Source organism: Furipterus horrens, unplaced genomic scaffold (assembly GCF_987537825.1).
Source record: "Furipterus horrens unplaced genomic scaffold, mFurHor1.1.pri manual_scaffold_9, whole genome shotgun sequence".
Lineage (NCBI taxonomy): Eukaryota > Metazoa > Chordata > Mammalia > Chiroptera > Furipteridae > Furipterus > Furipterus horrens.
This window is the reverse complement of record NW_028327179.1, coordinates 79361583-79379501: the sequence shown is the minus strand read 5'-3', so window position 1 is coordinate 79379501 and position 17919 is coordinate 79361583. Positions and strand designations below refer to the sequence as shown.

General features: G+C 46.4%; 2 long non-coding RNA genes across 2 annotated transcripts in view; one reads left to right on the top strand and one right to left on the bottom strand.

The window, feature by feature from the left end:
- Positions 1-14584: 14584 nt before the first annotated feature.
- LOC150001999 (uncharacterized) overlaps positions 14585-17919 on the top strand; it is a 16127-nt gene continuing 12792 nt past the window's right edge. Inside the window, exon 1 of the long non-coding RNA XR_016513083.1 lies at positions 14585-14706. This is a non-coding gene — a long non-coding RNA (uncharacterized LOC150001999). The remainder of the gene's footprint in view (positions 14707-17919) is intronic.
- The window catches only part of LOC150001998 (uncharacterized), a 27998-nt gene continuing 27164 nt past the window's right edge, over positions 17086-17919 (bottom strand). The window contains exon 2 of the long non-coding RNA XR_016513081.1: positions 17086-17414. This is a non-coding gene — a long non-coding RNA (uncharacterized LOC150001998). The remainder of the gene's footprint in view (positions 17415-17919) is intronic.

Here is a 17919-nt window from a genome sequence, read left to right as displayed (position 1 = left end):
TCCTGAGCACCTCCTTTGTGCAGGGGTCTGTAATAGATGCTAGCGTGAAATGATATACTATCCTTGTCAGAAGGAGCTTCCAGTCTAGTAAGAGGAAGAGACATAAACACATAAAGTTCATTCAGTGTGATGTGATGAAGGCTAATCATGATATTTCAAAGTTTGCCTAGCTGTGTGGTGAGGAGCCAAGCTCTGCCTGAAGAGGTCAGGGATTTTAAACTTGGACTTGAGATTTTAAGGTACATAGAGTTTGATTAGTAGACAAGGGCCAGTAAGTATGTCTTACCCTGAGGGGACAGCCTGTGTGTATCCACAGAGGCATTTCTAACCTCTGCTTATGGTATTGCTGCTTATGAAACTGAAGTGCAAACTGAGTACCTTGCTCCTTTGTTGGCGCTTATCTTTTCCTTCTTAGCTCCTTCCACATCCTTCCACCTTTTCCTTCAGTCATACTGCTAGAGCAGCAACTTTCTGAACTTCCTTCTCTGGGATTTATTCAGATTGTTTTCTCTGTCCTTTTCACCCCATCACGCCATCCACTTATTGAAGTGAGCTTTCTTCCAACCTTACTTTTTGCAAGGTTGTTGTTTGTTACTTCTGTTAGGATAATTTTAGAATTTATTATGATTTAGTTACTCAGGGTGATGTCTCCTTCCTTTGGTAGACATTGGAAGTAGCAGACACCTGATAAACTTTTGACTATATGGCTGAGGATATTCTACAAAGGCAATTCAATGTCTACATTACTTAACTGCAGTCTGTGGTCTCAATTGTATATCCATTGTTATGGATGATGAGCAGATTTTGCTTTTGGTGATGTCAGAGAGACTTTGTTTCACTCCTGGTTCAGTGGAAAACTGGGAATCCTATCACATTTATTTTCCTTCCCCTGGAATGACTTGTTTGTGGCCTTTGCTCAGTTTCTTCTCCTTATTTGAAGAAACACAATTATGAGGTTGCTCCTTGCCAGATAAGTATGCTTTCCAAACCTGAGGTTGTGAAGTTGTTCTCCTATATCATATTCTAAAGGCTTTTCCATTTTGTCTGTATATTTTTAGGTACTCATCTACCTGAATTCATCCTGTGTTTGATGTAAGGTATGAGTACAGAGTCATTTTTTTTCCATACAGTTATGAAAGTGCTACAGAATTTACAAATTTTTAAAGTATATTTTATTATGTTGTTACAGTAGTCTCAGTTTTTTCCCTTTGCCCAGTACCTCCCTTCCCTCAGGAATCCCATCCCCCCTTAACTCATGCCCATGGGTTGTGCATATAAGTTGTTTGGCTTCACCCTTTCCTATGTTATTCTTAACTTCTCCCTATTTTGTACCGATCAATTATGCTCCTTAATGCCTGTACCATTTCCCCATTTCTCCCCCTCCCCCCTCCCAATTGATAATCTTCCAAATGATCCCCATACCTATGATTCTGTTCTTATTCTGTTTGCTTAGTTAAATTTTGTTTTTATTTTTTAGGTTCAGTTGTTGATAGTTGTGAGTTTGTTGTCATTTAATATTTATGGTTTTGATCTTCTTTTTCTTAAATAAGTCCCTTTAACATTTCATATAATAATGGCTTGGTGATGATGAACTCCTTGTCTGTGAAGCACTTAATCTGCCCTTCCATTCTAAATGATAGCTTTGCTGGATAGAGTAATGTTGGTTGTAGGTCCTTGCCTTTCATCACTCTGAATACTTCTTGCCAGTCCCTTTTTGCCTGCAAAGTTTCTTTTGAGAAATCAGCTGAAAGTCTTATAGGCACCCCTTTGTAGGTAATGCTCTTTTTTTCTCTTGCTGCATTTAAGATTCTCTCTTGAACTTTTGGCATTTTAATTATGAGTTGCCGTGGTGTGGTCCTCTTTGGGTCCAGCGTGTTTGGGATTCTCTGTGCTTCCTGGACTTGTATGTCTATTTCCTTCGCCAAATTTGGAGAGTTTTTTTTTTTTTTTTTCATTATTTTTTTCACATAAGCTTTCAATTTCTTGCTCTTCCTTTTCTCCTTCTAGTACCCCTATGATTTGGATGTTGGCATGTTTAAAGTTGTCCCAGAAGTTTCTAAACCTCTCCTCATTTTTTTTCTATTCTTGTTTCCTCATTCTGTACTGGTTGACTGTTCTTTTTTTTTTCTTTCTTATGTTCCAAATCATTGATTTGAACCCTGGTTTTCTTCTGTTCACCATTTGTTTTGTGTGGATTTTCCTTCATTTCATTTAGCATAGCCATCACCTCTTCCCTTATGTGTTTGCCATACTTAAACATATTTGTCAAGCCTGTCAGCATCTTGGTCACCAGTGTTTTGAACTCTATGTCTGTTAGCTTGGCTGTTTCCTCATCTGTTAGGTTGGCTATCTCCTCATCACTTAGTTCTCCCACTGGAACCTTGATCTATTCCCTTTTTGGTCACACTTCTCTGTCTCTTCATCTTGAAAGGCACCTGTGTTTGTTTGCCTCAGTGACTTAGGTAGAGCTGTTGCACTTGTTATGTTGTGAGGGGCGGAGCCTTAGGTATTCATGAGTACTGGCTGACCCCTTTCACCATAGTGTGGTGCTGTTTGTGGGGGAGGGGTATGAGTGGGAACAATGCCGGTTGCTCAGCACTTGCCCCTTTTCCAGGGACTTCTCCCACTTCTGTATGGGACTGGTGCCTCTCTAGCTGTTGCCGTGGCCATTGTTCCCAGATACAGTGGATCTGCAGACATTCTAGGACTGTGGGGGCCCTTTAAATAAGCAGACTCTGCTGAGAGACTGGCAGTTTCTTCCTCCACCCGAGCTCCCACTTGTTTGCATAGTCAGAAGCAATGAGGCTTTATTTTCCCCCAGCGCTGGAACTATGAGTTGTGCGGTCTGATCTGGTGCTGGGAGTGCTCCCCAGGTGTCCCTCCCTACTTTCTAAAATGAGTGACTGTGCTTTCCATGGGCCTGCGCTGCTGACACCACTGCTGCACCCACTACAGCCACCACCACACCATGTCCTCTCCTCCCCAGATCCGCCCTCCTACCTGTCTGGATGAGTATTTCTTCTTTATATCTTTGTTTGTTGGACTGCCATGCAGCTCAGTTTTCTGGAACTTCTGGTTGTCTTCAGCTTTGAGGTAGTTGTATTCCTTCTAAGTTGTGGAGGGAGACGCAGTGTGTCTGTCTAGGCTTCCATCTTGGCTGGAAATCTAAAAAAAAAATTTAAATTAAAGAAAACATTAAGCAACTTTTTGGAGGTATAATTTACATACCATAAAATCAATAAAATTCACCATTTCAAGTGAACAACTCAATGATGTTTAGTGAATTTACTGAAATGTGTGGTCATCGCCATATTCTTGGAACATTTTCATCAACTCTCACACCATTTACAGCTAATCCTTGAATGGATTCTTTTTAGTGTTTCATCTTGAGATTTCTGCAGCACCCTGTACTATTGATAACTCTTTGTCTTGAAAATTGGTATACATCTTACTTTTGTCTTTTAATGTACATTATTTTATTTTATTTTATTTATGTTTTAGGGGAGTGGAGAAGGGAAGGACAAAGAGAGAGAGAGAAACATTTATGTGAGAGAAACATCAATCAGTTGCCTCTCCTACACACCCTGATTGGGGACTGAACACAAAACCTAGGTGTGTGCCCTGACCGGAATGGGATCGGCGAACTTTCTCTTTGTGGCACGTTGCTCAACCAACTGCCCCACTCCAGTCAGGGCTCATATACATAATTTTACTACCAAATTTTTAAAAAATAAAATGCTACAGTCTTAAAAGTGCTAAATTTATTATTGATACTAATTTTTGTGAGTATACTGTGTTACCATACACAAATCAAGACATTGAAAAAATCATTAAATAGTTAAAAACACTTATAGTCACATCAGAAGCCTTAAAAATGCAACTGTATTTAGTAGCCACTCAAAAAACTGTGACTTGTATTTTAAAATCTATATTCTCTACAAAGGATCTTATCAGCTATTACAAAAATCTGTACAGTTTTGTACTGAAACTAATATTTGAGTTGGGCTTGAATCACATTTTTAACAAAACAATTGCCCGAGAAAACACATAATACTCCAGGCACATAGGTACAGGACAGCAGTTTATTCTTATCTTCTCCCTCCTCCTCATCCTCTCGTTCCTTCTTCTTTGAACCTGTTGGCCTGCCAGGGCCCTTCTTTTCCCACTTCACTTTTGCCCTTGGCACAGTATGCGGCAATATCCTTTTCTCATTTCTCCTTTAGCTTAGCTGCTTTTTGTTCATATAGTTGCTTATTTTTGGCTGAATGTGCAGACCACATTTCACTATTTTATTTTTGCAATATCCCCATTGGATAAACCCTGGTGTTCATTTTTATCTTTGAGCACTATTCAAAGAAAAACAGGAAGAAGACAGATGGAGTCATTTTAGGAGCACTAGGATCATTTTTTCCCCTTATCACCTGCGGGAGGATATAAATCTATTATCTTTCAGTCACAGTGCACTTTGTCACTCTTTGACGTATCTTCAAACTTTGACTTTTCTTTCGCATACATGGTCTGCCATGCCTGAACATTTCTTGGAGAATTCCGCAAAATTGCCTGAAGAATCTGGGTGTTGTTTCTCCTCGTGCTCTTTCTGGCAGGGTTGCATGGCAAAGGCATATGAGGACATCAGGTCCCTCAGCTTGTTGGGGTCTCCTTTACACTTGGTGACAGGTGGTATTGGGTGGTAGATTTTCCTCAGTGTCCCACGCTGCTGCAAGGTCCAACCAAGAAGCTGCCCTCACAGGCCTGCGATGTGAACTGCTTTATCACTTACTCTCTTGTCATTCAGCCTCCTGTTTTGCCTACACCTTACTTAATTTTTACTTTATTTCATTTTATTTTTATTAAATTTATTGGGGTGTCATTGACTAGTAGGGTCATATAGGCTTCAAGTGTACATTTCAACAATACAAGACCTGTATATTGCACTGTGTGCCCACCACCTGAAGCCAAACCCTCTTGTCGCCTTACTTTCTGACACGGCTTCTTCCAGGATCCTCCACCTAGCTCTCCAGCTATTCTCAGCTTCCTTTGCAAGCTTTTTCCTTCGCACTTTTCTTCAAGAGGGGTCTTCCCTCATCGTTTCCTTTACCCAGCACTACTCCCACTTCACACATTTTTCTGAATGCTCCCATCTGTGCGCTTGGCTTTATATCAAATCTCTCTCTAGGTCAGACATCTATCTGCAAATATAATTGCCCACTGGCCATTTCCTTCTTTTTCTTCCTTTTATTTCAGCACATGGGGGAAAGTATTGATTTCCCAGAGGGTGGCTGAAAATCTTTTTAAAAGTTTTTACAGCTTTATTAAAGTATAATTGATACACAAGAACTGCACATATTTAATATATAATATATATAATTTGATGAGTTTGAACATATGCATACACAAATGATAACATTACCACAATCAAGGGTATAAACACAGCCATTACTTCCAGAAGTTTCCTTGTGTCCCTTTGCTTTATCTTTCTGTAAGAGCACTTAAAATGAGTAAGTTTTCATATATGGTCAAACACGTTTATTCACTGTGTTTAGCCTTCTTTTTTGCCTTTTGCACTTACATATATATTTAATTGTCATGTTCCTTTAAAAATCAAAACCTGATCTTGATTAGAATTGTATTGCCTCCATAATCAGAGTGGGAAGAGTTGCATTCTTTACAGTATTTGAGACTCCTAAATATTCATGAGCATGGTATCGCTTCATTTATGTAGGTTTTCTTTCTTATTTCTGTCAATAAAATGTATGATTTCCTCTGTAAAATTTATGATTTCCTCTGTAAATGTACAGCCTTTATTAGGTTAATTCTTAGGTAGTTTATGCCTTTCAATGTAAACTATTTTTAAATGTTTTGTTCCTATTTATATGAATATAATTGATACTTTTTGTGTTTTGAAACCCTTTTTTGGAAATGATTATAGGCAAAAATTGCAAAAAGAGTACATAGAGTCCCATGAGCCCCTTATCCATGTACTGCCAGTGGTGAAATCTTATGTAACTGTAGTACAATATCAAGTCAGAAAATTGACATTGGTATGACATTGTCAATTAGATTGCAGACCTTATTCAGTTTCTCATTTTTTGCTTGACATTCCCCTCCTCTTTCTCTCTCTAGAGAGGACCACAAGCCCAGTCCCATATGTGGCACCCAAAGGTGATGGCCAGGAATGGCTGTATTGTGTGGCTGCAGACATCATCCAGGGTAGAGTCTGAGCAGAAGGCTGTATTGACACCCATGGAGCCTGCAGTCACGCATCACCCCAGGCCCTGACTCCGGACAGCCCTGCTCTCCTGTCCCACCTGCTCCCACCTGACCAAAGTGGGGCACTTTTGATGCCTATTGCCTCCGAACCTTAAACCTGCCTCCTGAGTGCATGAGAAACTGCTGGGCTTAAGTGTGGACACTGGGCCTTCAGCCTGGGGTTAAGTGCCTCGGCACCCTCCTGCTCCTGAACCCCACTCCTTTCATCCAGCCTGAGAAATGCCGGTGACCTCCTGGAATGAAGACTTTGACCCAGAAGTCAGATGTAAGGTGAACCTAAGACACATGAGAAATCCAAGGGAAAGCAAACCGGAAAGCAGCAGCACGCCCTTCTATAGTGGGGTCCATGCAGAGCATACCTGGGTTCACAAGTTGGTTTATAAGATAGCACAATACTATTGCAACTGTGCACAGAAAACAGGCTAATGCAGAGACCACAGAGCTGAAAAACCACTAATGGAAACGACAGACATGGCTCAGAGCAGGTGACAGTGGCCTTGAGAGCACAGTGACCGGCGCCTGCACGTCCTCACGGTGTAAGGGGCCAGGCATCCCAGGACAAGTACCTAAGCATCCCTAAGGCAGGGGCAACCCTGAGTACCCTGAATGCTGCTCTGGGTGCGTGGCATAGCTCAGGCCTTTGTCCTTCTGCTCTCTGTCCTTTGAGCATTTTCCCCAGCGCTCTAGAGGACATCACTGGTGCATGGCCACTGCGGACCACACCTGCAGTCTTATATCGCCTCACAGCATGGAACTGGGATCTCATTGAATCCCCACAAGGGGGCTGCAAGGAGGGGACCACCCCCAGCTCACAAAACTAAACTGACTCAGAGATGGGTGTTATCTCCCAAGCTGCCTGGGCCCACCAAGAACTTTGGCTCAAGATTCCAGTGTCCCCAGCCCCCTGCCCACGGCCAGCTTGCTTTTCCCTGCTTCCACTTATTCCTGCCAGGACCCCCATGGTCCCCACCTCACCCCTCTTCAGCTCTGGAATTATGCGAAAGGAGCCTTTTGGGCTCAGCCTGGACTCAGGTGGGGACCACTGTGGTGGGACAGACTGCCTGTGAGAACAGCAGTGATCCCATCAGGGGCTCGGGAGGGACTTGAAAGCCAGGGCAGTGCCATGGAGGGCAGCCAGACGGTGCGCGGCCTCCCCAGCTGCTCTCAGTCCCAGCAGACCAGCCCGCAAACCTGCACGCTCTGTGCCTGCCGACGGCACACACTTGGGAGGCTCATGTACGATCAGGGCCCTGCGCTCTGACCTCACAGAGGAAGCCCCTCCTGCCCATGGCTGTTTGCTCCTGGCACGCACCCCAGCCCACATCCTCTGTGCTCGGGGCCTGGCCGCCCCGGTGGGCAGAGAGCAGGGGGACCCAGGCCAGCAGGTCAAAACTCAACAACCCAGTCTGTGTTATGTGTACAGAGGCCGCTCCTCTACGATCCTAATCAGGGTCGCCAGCTATATACTTTGTGAGGACAGATTCACATAGCACGTCCAAGGTCTGCACCATAGAACACGTTTTGGAAGACAAGCACACAGGGAGACCCTGAGGGCATCCATGCTGAACAATGAAACACACCCCACTGTTGCCCTTGGTGCCCACTCTAACCCACCAGGCCCCGAGCCCACAGACCTCTGCCCTTCAGGACCCTCCTTTGCCTACCCTTTCACCCCCTCCCAGCCATTCACCAGTAATTCCTGCTCCCGATGCAGGTGTTCATCCACTGGCAGTGATGGTCAACCCCAGCTATGCATTTGTTGCACACCCTACAGTGGTGGGCTTTCGCACTCCTGGAAGGAAAAATTTGGGAGAAGCAGCCTGTCAGCAACCTGTGCAGATAAAGGAGGGGCTCAGAGCCCCCTCAGTCTAGAGCGAGAGGAAGAGGCAGCAACAGCCCCAGAGAGAACCAGTGCCCCTGGGGTGGGGGCGCCATCCCTCAGCCACACCTGCCACACTGAGCCAGGGTTTGAGGCCTGGAGTCCAGGCTAGGATCCCGCCCTGAGCCACTGAGCCTCCCTCTCATGCCCCCCACTGTGTCCCCAAAGCACCTGAGCACCCCAGGTAGTTCACCAGACCTGTGATCTGGTGGGGACAGGCACTCATCTGAGAAACCCCAAGAAAACAAGTGCTTTTCTGCTCCTAGATCCGCTCAGGGCGGCGGAGGGGGTCTGTGTGTCTGAGGGTCACATCTGCATGAAAGCAGCCCCTGCTTCTAGGGGAAACAGCACCACAGTGTCCCCCACAAGTGGCTGGAAACTTAAATTTGGTAACCCTCCCAGTGGGTACAGGCCCCACGCCAAGCACTCACTCACACTTCGATTTGACATAGGGTGCAGTACACTCTTGATGCCGTGACTGCGGTTTGATCTTCCAAACCTGCGGAGCAATTCTTTATAGGGGTTTTTTTCCTTGCTGCCTCTTCTGCGGGATCAGTGGAAACACAGATGACGTATGTCGTTACACAGCACAAGAAAATTTGCCACTAACCTTCGGGTGGGTGTGTCAAGGATTAACAGGCCTGGCCTTGGTCAGCACCTTAAAAGTTGTCCTGGCTCTGCTGTTAGCCCTGAGGATGTGGGCCCAGCCGGTGGCAGGTACCGAGGACAGCCTCTCTTGCCCCTCATTCTCCCTCCAGGAAGGACAAGGCAGAGCCTGCTAGTGGGGCTTTCCAATGGAGCCCTAGTCCCCCAAGAGGCAGCAGTTTTATACCTGCTGGTGTGGCTCCCAGCGCTTCAGGAAGGGAAAGGCCTGGGTGCACAGATGGGTACCAAGCTGCAATCTGGAGGTTGTGTAGGTGCGTTATGGGTGCATGAACAGGTGGGTTGCTAGAAGGGACCTGCTCCTGGGCAGCAGGTGAGGCTGGGACTGAGCCGTGTGACCCAAACCTTTGCTCCAGTGTCTATACTTAACTCCCAAACCAGAACACTACCAGGGACTGAGGAGACAGTGTTCCACACACTCAGACCCTCAACTTAAAATTGGCACCTGGCCTGGGCCTGCCAGGTAAGCTCTGCAGAGCTACCTGTGGCCAATTTCCCAAACCCTTCCAAAACTGCAAGGCTATGGACTTGCTATCTCCTGGAACTAGTCCTTTTGGAACCAGCAGGTGAGGCTTCCAGGGGGAAAAGATTCTAGTTTTGGGTATTGTCCCACCCACATGAAGTGGACTCAACTGAGCATAGCCCCCTTGGACATGAAGATGTCTGCCTGTTTGACCAAATGCCTTGACCAGCACTCAGCACTCGATCACGTCCAAGTCAGTTCCTCCACTCGCTGGTCACCCACAGCAAGGATGGCTGAGAGAAATTTGGTCACGTTTTCCCCAAAATGACCTGGCTGCTCTCACTCAGTGACCTTCACTGAGGGTGGGCTGAGGCCCTGGAATGAAAAGGCTATGTCGTAGCTGCCACAGCCTCAAGTTCCCTGCTATTACTTTCAGGGGCAATCATAAACAGGAAAAGGAAGGGAGTTCCTGATCATCCTTTGATTACACATCAGGAGCCGCCTGACATGTCCTTAGGATTTGCGGGAGCTGTTCTGAGAACAGACTGGAAGGTCCACTTGCAACAATCTGTTGGCAAACAGACAGTGCAGAGGGCCCCAGGCCAGGCCAGGCCCTCCTCGCACTGTTAGCCTCTCCTCCTGGTGGCAGCAGCAGGAGGCAGAGAGCAGGGCCCAGAGTCACCTGCTCTCTTCCCTCCAGGGTGTCGCCGGTGTGGGGTTCCTAGGGTGGGAAAGTGGACTGACAAGTGTGTTTCAAAGGCAGCCAGGGCCCCGGACAGCCAGGGAACCCATCCTGTATCCTCATAGGACCAGTGGGGACAGGCAGCACAGACTGACCCCTGAGCTCCCAGGGGTGGGGGATGGTCATGGCAGGTGTGGGCAGGGAGTGCAGGTGACCCGAAATCCTTGCTGGACCATAAAGCAGATAGGAGTTCGGCACGACCACTGGACTAAGACTGGGAGCCCAAACAGGGCTGAGTTATGAGTCAAAAGAGAATGAGGATAAAGGGTTAAAACCTGGCATGTAGGCGAACCCGCAGTTCGGGGCTTAACTGAGTCCCCAACAGAGCTTGCAGCCATGATCCCCTGGGCCTCGATGCATCTAATTCAGAAACAGGTCTTTGTGGAAGTTCAAGCTAGGGCAAGGTCCTTAGTGTGGGTCGTTATCCATATGAATTGCGTCCTTTTGAGAAGAAAAGACTAGCACAGAGGGATGAATGAAAGAATATGTGGGGACACAGAGAAGGAAGCCGTCCTCAAGCCAAAGACATCTGAGGCCACTAGGGCTGGGAATGAGGAGCTGGTCCTCCCCTGGAGGCCTCAGAGGGTTGTGGCCCTGCCCACACCTTGATTTCAGACTCTGGTGGGGCCACTTCTGGGGAACTGACAGAATACACTTATTTGTTTAAGTCGCCCAGTCTGCAGTACTTGTTCTAGCAGCAGCCAGGGGAAACTCACACACGGTCCATTGTGCTGCTAAGGGGGAGGGTGGGGAGGCATGCTGGCACCCACAGGCCTAGCTGGGATGGAGCTGGTGCTGCAAGAGCATCACGCAAGACACACAAGAAAGCCTCAGGCCACCCTGAGACAAGAGGTACAAAGACAGGGGTTTCCTGGGCACAATAGCACAGCCTCTCTTGGAGAACCTCAGACCTGCAACCCCCGTCAGCCAGGGGAGGGCTGGCCTGGAAGCTCTGTCATGGGGGACAGGCTCCCGTAGCAAGCACCTGGCAGGGCCTTAGGGAGAGCAAACTTGAACTGTACCTTAAAAGGCTACAGCGTTTTGTTTTTTAAGTTCTTATTACACCCACTTTTCTTTGTTGGGCAACACAAATTGATCCCTTGATTATTGAGAAAGCAGCGGTGGGCCAGTTCTTACCCCCTTCCTGTCTCCAAAGCTCTCTGTCCACCTCCCAGGGGCACCCTTGCTTCCCCGTGAAGCTAGGTGTCCTCTCTCTGCACCCACTGGGTGAGAGCTGATGCTCCTATGTGAGCACTTGCACTTTATCCAGGGCACAGAAATACTGAGCCTCACAGAGAATGAAAGAGAAGGTGCATGTCAGGTAGCTGATGAAGCAGACATGTTGAGAATGGGCGGTGAATGAGGTGAGAATTTGGGAGCTGGAGACGACCGCTGGGGTTGACTCAGCATAGAAGACAGAGCTCAGAGGGAGAGCATCTCCAGGATATATCTGGAGCCCCCTCTGCTGGAGGAGTCATTGCGAAACCCCTTCCCACTCAGGACAACAAGCATGTGCTACCCTAAAAGGATACTCCACAGGTGATGTACTTCCACTTACTAGGCAGGAAGGGAATAGAAATGCAATACATCGATAAGACCAAGATCGGAAACATGGCCCAGGATAACACCTGGTATTTATAGAGGGGCTTTGACCAGCCGTTCACTCTGGACAAGCGAGGTGGCATTGTCTGCTTTGCCCTGCTGGTCACAGGTTCTGGGAGGACCGGTCTCTGGCTCCTGCCACAGCAGTGCATCTGCAAGGCCAAAAGGGGAGCATGGCATTCCGTGGACCTCCTTCCCGCAGCCTGCCACGGCTGGGGACACTCCGGGGGTAGGAAGCCACCACCCTGCATCTCCTGGCACCACTGTTGGTAGCAGAGCTGTCAGGGTTGCATCTGGGGCTGGAGCGGCCTGAGGACCTTCCACAGGGGAATCAAGGCATCCCCTGCAGAGTTCAGCCAAGCCACAGCCACGGTGCAGCTGTGGCAAATGGCCCTTAGAGGGTGTGTGGCCCACTGGGTGGAGGAATCCAAGGGGGCACCCACATGCCTAAACCCCAGGTGTGGGCAAGACAGTTCCTCGTGGCCAGCGGCAGCCTGCACTGATGCCGAGGATGGCTACAGCCTAGATCCACAGCGTGGCCCAGGACATGGCCTGGTAGGAGGGACTGAATAAACATGGCTGGGGCTTGCTTATAATGCACATGGGCTTGTCAGAAGACCTATCTGTCTGGAGTGAAATGGTGGGTCAGCACCAGGCCCTCATCCTTGGAAAATACGGATAATGTAAGAAAAGCAAACTCTGCAGGTGTGATGAGGTGATGTTCTTATTTGAATGAAATCCTCCCTGAGAATTCTTCCTGTAGGTGACTGTTAAAACAGAACCGGAGACCATGTTTCCAGAGAGTTCTGTGTTAATTATTCTGTGGGGACAGGCAAAGCCTGTGATCTCTGGCTACCCTGGTATCTTCCAAGGAGAGCAGCTGGGAGCAAACAGTGGCTCCTTGCTGGCCAGTGAGGTGGCAAGGGTCACCTGTTGATGAGGAAACTGCAGAGCATTAGAGGGTGTGGGAGAGGGGGTGAGTGATATTCACATCTGCTACAGGTAGAGTTTTAGGAAACTTGGCCACATTATGTTGTGCAGAGCCCTTCATTGTCGATTCAGAATAAAGTGCACAGGAAATCTAATTGATACTGAAAAAAATTCCATGAGTCTTTTTTATGAGTTGTGAAATCCCTTAGGAATTTCCTAAGAGCTCATTCTGGCTGCTGTCCACTGCTTTGGTCACCCACTCTGGTTCTCCGGGTGTGACACCAGGTGGACTTCGGGCCACAGTGGCCCCGAACTTACGTATCTGTAGGGTCCAATGGGGCAATGAACAGGATGCAAGAGAAGAAACAAAGAAAAACATGAAGAAAATGTGTCTGTACTTCAAGTAGATTTAAGACTTTCTACACAAAGTATGTTCCGGGAGCTGGACAAGAATGAGATTGCTTACAATAGATGGATACCTATAAGTTGTAGCTGATCTCCGTTTTTGTACAATTTAAAACAGAGTAGTTCTTCAAGTTCTGAGATCCTAAAGTAGACGCAGCGAAACTATCACTAAAGCATGAGAGCAAACTGAAAGATCTTGAAATATATGAGGCTGAAAGTGCCCAGAAAAGGTTCATGCCAACGAATCTGAAGACTGGCCACAGGAGTGAGCAAATGAATCTACAGGTCTGTCTGAATCAAATCTATGAGAAAATCAAGTCAAAGCAATGCCTGCTGACAGAGCTATGAGTCTGGCCAACTGTCAGCAGGCACCTTGGTCAGCAACGTGACACAGGCCGGGGGCCAGGCATACACTTACCCATGGATGTTTACGACACGTATCTGCAAGCACAGATAGAAGTCCAAAGCTCTCCCAGGTGTTGTGCGGGGCTCTCTCAGGCGCTCCACCGGGCTCCCCAGGGGTTTGTGTGGGGCTCTCCCAGGCGTTGCGCGAGGCTCTCCCAGGCGCTCCACCGGGCTCACCAACGGGTTGTGTGGGGCTCTCCCAGGCTTTGCGCGAGGCTCTCCCAGGCGCTCCTCCAGGCTCCTTAAAGTCTGGAGTGGGGCTCTGGAAGGTACTGGGTATGGCTTCGCACAGTGCTGTCTGGGGCTCTTCCTGGCACTGCTCAGATCTCTCTGGGGTGTTGGGCGGGGCTCTCCCAGGTGCTGCTTCTAGCTCCCGATTGCATTGCGTGGGGCTCTGGCAGGCACTACTGGGTTCTCTCACAGGTTGCATGGAGGTATCTGGTGCTCACACAGGGGGCTGGGCCGTCCCAACCTGCTCCAGCTCTCCCAGGTGCTGTGCTGGGATTTCCCGGATTCTGCAGAGGGCCATGGGTTCTAAAAGGGTTCTTTCGGATAAAGGGACTGGATTGTCCTCCCCTGCCCTAAGGAAGGTGCTGCACACCCTCATCTCACTCCTCCCCTTTCAGCGGGGTCTGCACTCATCTCCATTAGTAAAGACCAAGTGCTGTTCTCACCCAGTTTTTAAACATCTGTGATTTTTGAGAGAGACACACAGAGAGAGAGAGAGAGAGAGAGAGAGAGAGAGAGAGAGAAGCATCATTGTGACAGAGAAGAAGGAAACACAGATCGGTTGCCTCCCACACAGGCACCTGGATAGGTGTTTGAGCCTGCAACTTAGGTATGTGCCTGACCCCAGATAGAACTCACAACATTGTGATGTAGGGATGATGCTCCAACCAACTGAGCCACCCGGCCAGGGCTATCAGCTCAGTTATTGACAGTCTTCCCCTCAGTCTTCGCATGAAATACACAGGATTGTCTTGAAAAGTCCAAGCCCAGTTGAGAAACTCAGAAATGTAAGAAATTCCTGCCCTTTGGGTGGAAGGCTTCATAGTTTCTCTCAACTCTCACTTCTCCTTAAAGATATTTTTTTCTAAGTAGGAAGTTGGCTCATGTGATTTTCACTTAAGTTTCTGGGATGTTTATCTCTACAGTGATGCTCATTCTGAGTACTACATGAAATGGCAATAATTATATGTATTTTTTTCTAGCTTGGGATACGAGGTGTCTTACATTTTGGTGTATTATTCTTCAAGTCAGGATTCTCTCACTTCAAATGAGGAACTCTATTTCAGAGCACTGTTGGAATGTAGACAACCATCTGGGGATTGTCAGTCATGCATCCTGGTAATTAGCTCCCTTGTTATTTTCCATGGGATAAAAAGGCAACATGAAAGAGTATTTTTGTTACCAGCATCTGGCTTTTTGCAGCTACCCTTGAGCCTGTGATGGGGAAGGGAAGAGCAATGCAGATTGCAAGGTGAAACTCAGAGAAGACTCCAAATCACTGAGGACAGTAGACAGAGGCACAATAGTGTTGCTATTAAGAATAGACCTTGGAGGCCAGGATCTTGGATTCAAGTTTAAATAATGCTCAGTAACTGTATGACTTGGGAAGTTGACTAACATCTTTGCACTTCAGGTTCACTGTCCTCGTCTAGAAAAGAAAGGTTGTTCGAGGTTTAAGTAAATGGGGGGGGGTATTTATATATACATGTATGTAAAATATCCAATTAGAGTTTTTTAAGTAACAAAGACCAAAGGAAAGAGAGGACTTATTTTTCTAAGCTGTGTTTTGCTGAGATGAAATATGAAATATCAGATATTTATAAATTACAGCCTTGGTTCCCACACCGTCCCCCCTCCACCTACCTGCTTGTTGCTGCCTTGGGTGCATCAACCCAAGCTCCATTTGGCTTTGATCAGCCCTCAGACTCACAGCTTCCAGATAACGATTGAATTCAATAGTTTCTTTTTTCTTCCCCCTATAAAACAGCCCCCTCCTTCCCCAGGACCCCGGAGTTGGGCCATTCGCGGCACAGCTTCTTCCCCGCTTGCTAATTTCCCTCAGTAAACTTCTTTTCTTCTGCTCGCTGCGTCCTCATGGTTCTCTCAGTGCCATCATTCTTACAATAATAAAATGTGGAAAGTTCATTACACTGAGTCACAGAAATGTTGAAATGAGTTATGAACCTTACCGGAGCCTTTGAATAACATAGGAACTTCTATATGCACTGTTAACATGAAAAACTTAGAAAGTTATATTTTTCTTTCGATTAATGTATATGTATTACCTTAAATACATGTGAATGCAAGGAACTAGTATAAATAACCCATGGACATGGACAACAGGGTATGGGGGAACAATAGAGGGACAATTGGACAACTGTAATAGAACAACAATACAAATACTTTTAAAAATGATTTGTATAGACATATTTACTTAAGATTCTATATCTCTACTTAAGATATATCTGATATATGATTATTCAAGATATATATGGATACAGACATATATTTCCTTCATATTTTACCTATAATATTATAGAGTAGTTCTTGGAAGGTGGTGCTACTTGTGTATAAACAAGTATAAACTTCTCTGCCTCCTTCCTCCGCTCTGCACCAGGGTCCCGGCCATGAGGCGTTCGCTAGAGTGGAGGCACGGAGTGGGGAAACACCCAACAGTTGTGACTGCAAACTGATGGGGTGTTCCCTGTGTTACCAAAACCAGAGCCAAGGGCCTGGCTGGTGGAGCCAAGTGGCCGAGTGCCACAGGCCAGGGGCTGGGCCAGAAACCAAACTAGTGCTGTGTATTGAATGTCTTTATTCAAAGCCATTACAGGAGACTCCAAGCCTACTGTCCCCAGCGTTCTCATGCATCTGAGATGGTGCCACCCGGCATGATCCATTTTTTCAATCTACCTGGCCAGTCTGCTTTTCTCACTTTAGTTCTGGCCAACGACAGAGATAAAAGTTTCTCAGAATTAATGCAGAGATTTGAAGCTAGTTGGCTCATTGTTCTGGCTGCAGTGTTACCTCTGAGCAAGAATAGAACCTTTGCTTACCCTGGCAACGCGCCCCCCCCCCCCCTCCGGCCCATCGCTGCTTTTCCTTCTTGCAGAGAAGCACTAGGTCTTCTCAGAAATACTGAGTGAAATAGAGGGCGAGGATTTTTGTGTGTGTGTTTTGAGGTGGAGGGAGGAGAATCCAGAATTTTGATGGGTTGGGCTCCACTTTTTTCTCCAATATTAAATCCAGGCTTAAAATTGGAAAGGGGTTTAATTATACTGATAAACCCTACCCGCAACCTCATTAAAAGTCATGTGTACACTAGGTAACAGTTCTACTCTGTTTCTAGATAAGGAGATCAGATATTCCTTGGAAAGATCGCTAAGAAGGCTATTTTCTTCAGAATAAATATTCTGAGACAGTTTCTCTGTTTTTACACTATCCTCCTTCCCTTACTTAATTCAACCCCTTATGTTCATTCCGTGGGTGCTGTAATTAGATAATGAAATAAAATGTGTGGTGAGAAGAACAAATTCTTAAGGGGATATCAACCCTTGTATAAGTTGAAAGTGTTGTGCTTTTTGTTTTGCTTTTTAAAGGTTTTTTTCATAGCATTGTTAGCATGTGGCTTATTTGAAGACTTCTTTTGGCAGTGGTCACAAGTCAGTGGGTGGGCGCTGTAAGACCAGAGTCACTTAGATGACCATTAAGACGCAGTGAGCTGAAAAGCAGAGGTTTATTGGGAAAATCAGCAAGTGTGGAGAACTGCCAGGGTGGTCAGGACTCTGCCTTTCTAGGGGAGAAGGGGTTTCTTTTATTGGGGGAGAGCACAGAAGGAGATTTTTTTGTGAGCCTTGCCAGCGGTCTGGCCTTCTGGAAGCTGTGGGTGCAACAGGCTGATCAAAACAGGACGTGACTTCAGCCTGATACATCCTGTCATCCCACAGGCAGCTGCAGGTGGTTAAGGGTCATGTAGTCTGGGGTTGAGGTGTGAGGCGCTTTCATTCCAGGGACAGAAGGATCAGGAAGCAGGCTCACCAAACCTGCTGCACAACAGAGACAGGTTAGTAGCTGGAGTGCCTGAGCAACTGCAGTGAAGAGCAATAATAATGCAAATGTTTTCTTGAGCACCTACTATATACAAGATACTGTATACACTGGCAAAATATGAGTTGTAGGATTCACTCTCTGAAATACATAATCTAGTTAGTATCATAATGTATCATACCTCTGTAAAACGTACTTATGATTATTATTAACTATGATCAGCTAGTAGTACATACCAAATAAAACATTTCTTTGAGTGATTATTTTATGAAATAAACTCAATCTTGGGCCCGATTTATCAGGTATTAAAAACAAATGCACTCTTTCTCCATAATTGCTCTTTAGACAAGGGAAAGCACTTTGTGACAATAGCATAAATATAGCCATTGCAATGTGCATCCATTAACTTGTAAGATTATATTTGAATTTTTTTCAAGTAATAAATTAATCTTCAAGGGCTCAAGTTCTCTATTTATTCTAACTTCTCTTTAAAAATTCAATTAA